The sequence below is a fragment of the Lottia gigantea genome (genome assembly GCF_000327385.1).
Source record: "Lottia gigantea unplaced genomic scaffold LOTGIsca_4, whole genome shotgun sequence".
Lineage (NCBI taxonomy): Eukaryota > Metazoa > Mollusca > Gastropoda > Lottiidae > Lottia > Lottia gigantea.
This window is the reverse complement of record NW_008709379.1, coordinates 4,930,130-4,939,436: the sequence shown is the minus strand read 5'-3', so window position 1 is coordinate 4,939,436 and position 9,307 is coordinate 4,930,130.

Here is a 9,307-nt window from a genome sequence, read left to right as displayed (position 1 = left end):
TGATCTTTTTTATGCATGTTCACATGTACTTAGTATCATATCAGGGGGATTATAAAGATTATCATATCATAACCTACACCAACTTGAAATTATCTCCAACAATTAAAAATCAGGTGATTTGGTTTAAAATATAATATATTATGATAATTATCCAGGATATGTAGGCAACTTTTACCTGCGCAATAACATCACAAAATACAAAAATATCCTGCTTAATACATAAATTGTTTTGAATAAACCAACAATATGCACCTTTTAAATTTCATTGAAAATATTTTTTTCTAATAACTTTAGTTACATGCTTGTTATTCATCTATCATTACATCTAATGAATAATTCATATATCAAACTTTATTACCTATAAATTACCTATAAATGCTTATGGCAATGGATGTCTTATCATAATTTGTAACATAAATTGCATTTTTCTTTTTTTTAAAGAAATAAATTGCTTAAAACATGTGATCAAGAAAAACCATGGTCTATTATCAGCAATTTGTTGTTGTACTAACCTTGGATGTCTTAACCTGGAAGCCAAATAGAATATAAGATAGCTTGCCAGACAAGGTAATATACCCCCTCTGGCAGATTTGATTTTGAAAAAAAATATTTAGCAGTATAGTAACAATCACCAGTATGAAATATCCAACCTTCTGTCATGCACTTCTTTTGAACTTTTAGGGCGATACTGAATAATATTGAGTATGAGTTATTGCCCTTGTTCTTGAAAACGTGTTCAATTTTTAGCTTGTAAAAACCCTAGAAGGAAAATCTTCATCGCAGGACTGAATAATATAACCAAGTTTCATCAAAATCCATCAAGAATTATCTCTTCTAGAGTGTTCACAAGATAAAAATTGAACGCGTTTTCAAGAACAAGGGCAATAACTCATACTCAATATTTTTTCAATTTTTCTGTTTTTCAATACGGTTTATCCATGGGTGATAACCAACACTCATGCCAGGTTTCGTCAAAATCCATCACGAATTGTGCCTTCTAGAGTGTTTACAAGCTAAAATTGAACACGTTTTCAAGAACAAGGGCAATAAGTCATACTAAATATTTTTCAATTTTTCTGATTTTCGATAGGGTTTATCCTTGGGCGATACCAAGTTTCATCAAAATCTGTCATGAATTGCACCTTCTAGAGTGTTTACGAGCGTTTCAAGAACAAGGGCAATAACTCATAGTAAATGTTTTTCGATTCGTCTGATTTTCAATAGGGTTCATCCTTGGGTGATTACAAACAACTATACCAAGTTTCGACGAAAGCAGTCAAGAATTGTGCCTTGTAGAGTGTTAACGAGCAATTGTGGACGGACCGACAGACGGACCGATGGACGGACGGACCGACGGACCAACGGAAAGAGGTGACGGCAATATACGCCCCCCATTTCATGTGGGCGTATAAAAATGGCTTGCACAAGCTTCTATTTCATTAGATAAAACAGTAACACGATCAAAACTGTAATAAGTTCAAACCTGTAAATTATTTTATTAATGTTACATGTCATAAATACTACTGTCTTACTCATTAACATATTCAAAAAAACTCATTTTAATGGATTCATTTGTTTATATATGTGTAAAACCTCCATCATGCTTGATGGTGAGGAAATTACCAATTTAACAATCAATCTAATTCAAAATTAATGTTGAAAACACCACCTTTTATATATTTCTAATTGATTTATAAGTCATTTTGATGACCTTTTCATTTCAATTTTTGAAGAATGAAAGTCTTTTTGATAAACTCAAGTTAAAACACACCTATCATGTGTGTAGATCGAGATATATAGTAGACCCTATATATACACCATTATCTAACAAATGGTGACCACATGGTAAACATAACACTTACAAATATTACAGACATTTATAGGCTACCTCTGTACAACTCAGTCTACTTTATAATGATGTCATTGCTCGGTGAAGTCTTGGAGCAAAGCTGTAGATCTATTTTCAAATTTATGTTGTTACATACACACATATACATGCACATACATATTACATATTCTTGTGTTATTTGGTAGGCATTTGCACATTAATAATAATAATATTATCTATACATAGGAAATAGTATTGGCATAAATAAATAAATAGACATAAAAAAAACAGAGGAATAATAATTTTGAAGATTGCCAGACAAGGTAATATACGCCCACTGGCAGCTTTGATTTTAAATAAAAATATTTGACAGTACAGTAACAATCACCAGTATGAAATATCCAACCTTCTGTCATACACTTCTTTTGAACTCTTTAGGGCGATACTGTATAATATTATCAAAATCTGCCAAGAATTGAACCTTCTAGAGTGTTTACGAGCTAAAAATTGAACGCGTTTTCAAGAACTCATACTAATTATTTTTCAATTTTTCTGATTTTCGATAGGGTTTATCCTTGAGTGATTACAAACACTCACACCAAGTTTCGTCAAAATCCGTCAAGAATTGTGCCTTCTAGAGTGTTTACGAGCTAAAAATTGAACGCGTTTTCAATAGCAAGGCAATAACTCATACTAATTATTTTTCGATTTTTCTGATTTTCAATACGTTTTATCCTTGGGTGATAACAAACACTCATGCCAAGTTTCGTCAAAATCCATCAAGAATTTTCCCTTCTACAGTGTTTACAAGCTAAAAATTGAATGCGTTTTCAAGAACAAGGGCAATAACTCTAAATAACACTAAATATTTTTCGATTCTTCTGATTTTCAATAGGGTTCATCCTTTGGTGATTACGAACACTCATACCAAGTTTTGTCAAAATCTGTCAAGAATTGTGTCTTGTAGAGTGTTTACGAACAATTGTGGACGGCCAGATGGACCGACGGACGGACATGGGTGACGGCAATATACGCCCCCCCCATTTCATGTGGGCGTATAAAAAAAAGACCCATTTGCTTTGTAAATTTCTATCAATATGGTTCAAAATTCACAGGTATGCAATTTACCAGCATCAAAATATATTTTATTGCCCCTGAAATTCACTGTAGTCAGATGTTATTTTTACTACTATTGTAAGCGTTACTAAAACCAAATTACCGTTTCTGAAATTGAAGGTTGCCAGGCAAGGTTAAATATGCCCACTAGCAGCTTTAGAACTATTAAATTAGAACATTTGGCACAACCACCAGAACTTTAAAGGGACAGTGTTATCTTTTTTAACATTCAAACACAGATAATTCTGGACACACATGAATTTGAAGGTCCAAATTTCGACAAGTGTATAGCTAAGTACAATCGGAGAAACGGATGACGAATCTGTCCCTTTAATAATACATTTCTTTGGGAACCTTTTTAGTTTCTCATTGTCAGATTCATTTTGTAGGAACATAACTCATATCAAATATTTTGCATTTGAACATCCTTAGTTAATAATAAGCAATTTTACAAAGTTATACGTAAATCTGTCAAGAATTGAGCCATCTATTAAAATGTTTACAAGCTAAGAATTGAAAGAGCAAGGGCACAAATAGTAAATTCTTTTACTTTTTAAAATTTTCAAAAAGGTTCATCCTTGGGTAAAAAATAACAATTTCACAAAGTTTGGCCAAATTCTGTCCAGCCTTTTAGAGTGTTAACAAAATGCAAATATCAAATGCATTTCCAAGAACAAATATGATAACCCGTCAAATATTTGTCAATTTTCTTGATTTTCAATTAGGTTAATCTTTGATTAATCATAACAACCTAGTTTCATTTCATCTCCTTATATTTCTTTCTTTCTATCATTGTTGTAATGAAGAGTTAAAAATGCTAATGGAAAAAATATTCGAAACTCAGACTGTTTTGAAAAATTTACAACCAACTTAATTTTATAAAATAAAGAGTAATACTGCTGACAAAAATGACTTAAATTATCAACAAAAAGTCAATGATTATTAAACACTAAAAGAAGAATGTTTTCTTGAAGCTGGTGCACAAAATCTCCTTGACAAAACTGACCCTTCCAATCCCTACAATGTGATATACAGACTGGATATTGACACTTTTAGGGCCATAAAATATCATTTTTGTTATTTGGGTTACTAGTTTTAGAGATTAGGATGGTTGAAAAGAAACAAGCAATTAGTCTCTTTTAAACAGAAGGCAATGGCACAAGGTTTAAGTTGTGTTTAAATTTGTTTTATGTTCATATAAAATGAATTAAAATCAAAGAAGAAAATCATAGATGGTTGTCATGTATTAATATGATTATACATAGACTTACATGGATAATGCATTTACTGATTGGAACTAATAATGCTAATAAAACAGGACATAGCTTTCTTTTCACAAAATCTTGAAAGGATTTTTAGAGAAATTTCACTGTGTTAAAAGCCAAATTTCGTATAAATTTGTATACCTTTTATAGTTCAGGTATCAAAATTTATGTGAAATTTGGCTTTTAACAAGGTGAAATTTCTAAAAACTAGCAGCTCCATAATTGTAGGAGCAACCCCCATAAAAAATGATATGTAATGTCTGGCACTAAATGGGCCAATATTGCAACTGTGTATCACGTCAGAGGATAGGGCAATTTTGTCTGGTAACTATCCAGCTTTAAATTGTCAACTATCTTTTTATTTACTTCAAATAGTTTTAAGCCTAAAACTTGAAAACTATATAACAGTTATCATTTATAGCTTGTCAAGAGACATTGAATTCCTCCCTGCAACTATTTCAGAAACATACATCACCTGAGTTTGTGATTATTCTGGATTAAGAGAAGGTTATTCGAAATGTTAACTAAAGCTAGAAACAAGTCTTTGTTAACCATATATTAAAATAGTGAGCAATACCTGGAAGTGATTTTATAATAAAATAACTCACCTCATTCATAAAATAGTAGAGAAATGTCTGTGGTAGATGTACATTCGACTGAGAGTATCATGAACTACAATACATTTATATAACAGGACAACTGTCAAACTATCAGCTTTCCACCAATGAAATATCTGTATTTTTGTTTACAATACTGGTACAGTACTAACCTTGAAAAAACCTGAAATATTATTGTACAAAACTTTAAAGTTTTAAATTTGTTATTTTACTAAAATAAATCTTTAATTAAAAAAAACTATCAAATAAAATTAGAAAAATAAAAACTATTGTCACTATCACCAATTGAAATAAACCCATGTGTTTTTAATTGTAGATAAACTAAATGCTGATAATCATTCTAAAATTAATAAGAGTATAAACATATTAAAAGGGCAAATTGAGAAAGTGAAATTATATGTCAGTTCAGCATTGAAGGGATAAAGTAATATAAAGAGATTCATTCATTTGCTTTACCAGCCGATATATATTATATGATCTCCAGAATTGAAATTAGGTGTTTGCATCATGATGAAAAAGTTTCCTGGTGGAAAACCCTTTGAAGAATAATGTTTCAATTTTGTAACCACAGAATCAAACAAATGACTTCATTTTCAGCTGAAATTGTAACATTAGTGAATCTGGCCACAAAATAGCGAGTATGTGTGCGAATATGTATCAGATGCCATCAGCTGCCAGTTGTATTTTTCTTGTACAAAAAATTATGACCCTGGACAGTACTTCTGTAAGATAGTATCTTCTATAACACCTTATACAAATTAACAACAGAAATATTAAAGATTGCTTCATAATCAATCACCATTGATCTTGACTATTACGACATGTCAACAACTCCCTCTTCATTATTTAAAAGCTGATAGGATCTCATATTTCTGAAAACATTATCTATCATAAATGCAAAGATCAGTTATCTGTTCTGGGTTTTTACTAGGAACATGATATTATGGAGGACATCAGATTATTGAGCTTTTTTCTTATCAGTCAGCTTAAATTCATAAAACTTACTGCCATCACTTTCAGACCCTGTAATAACTTTCTCGCATGCAAGTATTACTGCAGAAGCTAAACTAAACCAAAAGTACTGTTCAACAGTGAGGACATCAGATTTTAAAAAGTGTTACAGATAACTCAATCAGCTGGTGAAACAAATAGCTGTGATAGCTCTGTCGTGTGGATATTTTGTCCATTTCTAAAGTTGTTTTATGGGATCTATTTTTTTTAAATATACACTATTATAGTTTATATATTCTTTTCTTTTTCTAGAAAACACTTTTTATTTTTCTAGATTAATTTGCCTACAATTTGCATCTTCAAGGAGATTGTTATCAAAGAACAAAGACCATATTATTTTCATGCTGGAGTGCACAAATGAAACCTGACAGTAAAAGCCTTTACATAATCCTAAACCTTACCTTCCAATATTTTGTTTCAAAGCAATCTTTTTCATTCTTTTATTTTACTATATATTACTGGAGGTCATTGAAGAAAATTGTCCAATTATATACCTGGAAATCCACTGATTAATGTGATAACAGTACTATCAGTGAAGAAAAGAATGATATAGTTAGAGACGAGGTCAGACAGGGTGAGACTAATTAATGTTATCTTATCAATGTTCTCTTGCAAGAAGAAAGAATTAGTCAGGGTTTGTAAGGTCACTGATATGTAATCCTTTTGCATAAAATCCCTACAATTTGAGTTAACCCCAAAATAAACTGTTGCACCAGCTGATAAAAAAAATTATCAATCAGAGCCTGGGAATGGTGGTTGAAAGCAGACACAGGCCTACTTTTGGAAGCACTGGCCATTGCATCAATTTTTCTTACCTTGAGAAGAAAGAATGAAAAAGAAACAACCATTTTTAACAAGTCTCACAAGGAAGAATCACGAGGATTGATTTCTTACCATGCTTGGCTCATTAAAATGTTTATTTGATATTTACAAGAGTAAGGTAAAAATTTTAGGGCATGTATTTACCATGCATGGAAGGCTATAGACGCAAAAAAAAAACCGATAAGAGGTATGTTTTCACTTATAATGTGTATTTTTTACATTAATACCTGACTCAGTAAATTTTTTTAGAATGATTAAGTGCATAAAATACTCATGCTGTGGTTGCTTTAATGCACAACATGTTATATAAAAGATAGCTTGCCAGGCAAGGTAACATATGCCCACGGGCAGCTGTCAGAAATGATTAAACAGTCTTTAGTGACTAAAGTACATATTAAAGAAATTTTATTAGTTTGAATTCAATGATATATATATTTACTGCCAGTTATTTATGCTGAGTAATTCCACAATTTTTTTTTAAATCAATATCAATAACTCATTGGCAAATACATCAAATTGTTAAATCACACAGCTCTAATATCAAGGGCAAAAAATTGTTAAAAAAATTCATCAATATAAATAAAACGTGAAACTCCATTCATTTCATTTCATTAATCAATATAATCATTTCATAAAAATCCCATGAAATCTGTAGTCTACAGAGCCTCTCAATTTTCCATACTTTTATAAATAATAATAACTTATTTCGTTTAAAAGAAATACATTTTAACATTCAAAAAATAAGATATTTGATTAAATGAAATAATTATTTCGTTTAAGCGAACTAAAAAATGTATTTCATTTAAACGAAATAATTGAGTACCCAAAGTACAAAATAGAGCTACATGAAAGACTGAACTCGACCACAACACAAGAGCAGTTAAGCATTGTCAAATTTCTACTTGAAGAAAATGATATCGACACTGCCGTCACATGCATTGAAGATGTTTTTTATACCAGTGCTTCAAGTATGCTACAACGCCGACCAATGGATAGAATACGTCAGACACAGCTTAAGTGGTGGAACAATACCTTCGACAAACTAAAAAACACAAAGTTTAAAAACCTGAATGTTTTCCCAGCAAGTAATTCAAACGATGATCTGACAAAATATAAGATTGCCAAGAATAAATTTAAGTCTGCATGTGAAACTGCCAAGCGTGAAACGAAATAGAAGTTAAATCTGAAACCAAAAACATCTGGAAAAGCTTGAAGAACTTCAAAGGAAGGACAATGAAGATGTCCAGCATAACATTATCTGAATGGACAGAGCACTTTGACAATCTTCTAAACAACATCAATATGGAATGTGATAGTGATGCCAAAGTACGGCATGGAGGTAACCTTAATGAAGACAAAGGCAGTAGTTTTTCGCAATGGTGGAAAGACTCGACACTATGAGAAGTGGTATTACCAGGGAAAATGAGTAGAATGTGTATCATAACATAAATACTTAGGATTAATATTTACTCCAAATATTGCATGGAATCTAGCAACAGTCCCATTATCAGAGCAAGCAGCTAAGGTATCAAATCTACTCATCAATTTTGTGCAAACCAAAAAATTAAGCTATGAAACAGTTTTAATGTTGTTTGATAAACTTGTACTTCCAATATGTAGCTACGGATCTGAAATTTGGGGGCATAAAATATTGTATATACTGTATATTATTTTTCACATCAATGTTATAAAATACTGGTTACATATACTTACAATGCCAGAACATAGGTATACTAAAGCTTGTTACAATATGAGTAAAAGTCTTAATGAAGCAGGCAGGATATCATGGCATAGGTATACTAAAGCTTGTTACAATAGGAGTTAAAGTCTTAATGAAGCAGGCAGAATATCATGGTCAACACCAGTGAAAGAACTATTATATAGATATTGCTTTGGCTATATATGGCAAGAGCAATCAGTTCCACATAAGAAAATGTTTTTATATCTATTCAAGGAAAGACTAACTGACAACTGCACCCAAGAATGGCTCGCGAAAACCACCCAAACAGAGTTCTATGGCAATATAAAATCGGTATTTAAAACTGAACCATATCTATCAATAGATATGCCAAAAGAATTTAAATCCGCCTTTCTACGATTTAGATGTGGAAATCATAGATTAGAAGTGGAGGTGGGAAGATTGAATAAAACTGATAGATCTGATAGAGTTAGTAAATATTGTGACACTGTAAGTAAGTTTGTTGAAGATGAGTTGCATTTTCTTTTAAAATGCCCTTTATACAAGGAATTAAGGATAGATCTATTACCTCAAACAAGTAACAATCATTTAAATGATAAAATAATTTTAAGATTACTGTTTGAAAACAATGACGTCAATATTGGTAAATTTATTTTGAGAGCCACTAGGATTAGATTTAAGTTTTTGAACAATTGTAACCTGTATATATATTATTTGACTTGTATTTATGCTACATGTATTATGTTATCAAAAGTTTAGAAATTGGTGTAAATATGATACTCTAGGCTTATTTTCTGTGACTTGTTTATTCTGCATTCTTTGTATGTATCAAATATGTTACTATATTTGGTTTTTGTAAATGTGATAATTGTATATTTTCATTTGTTAACATTTTGTAAATCATCTGCATTCAACATATACAACCTCTTAAACGAAATAAGTTATTCGA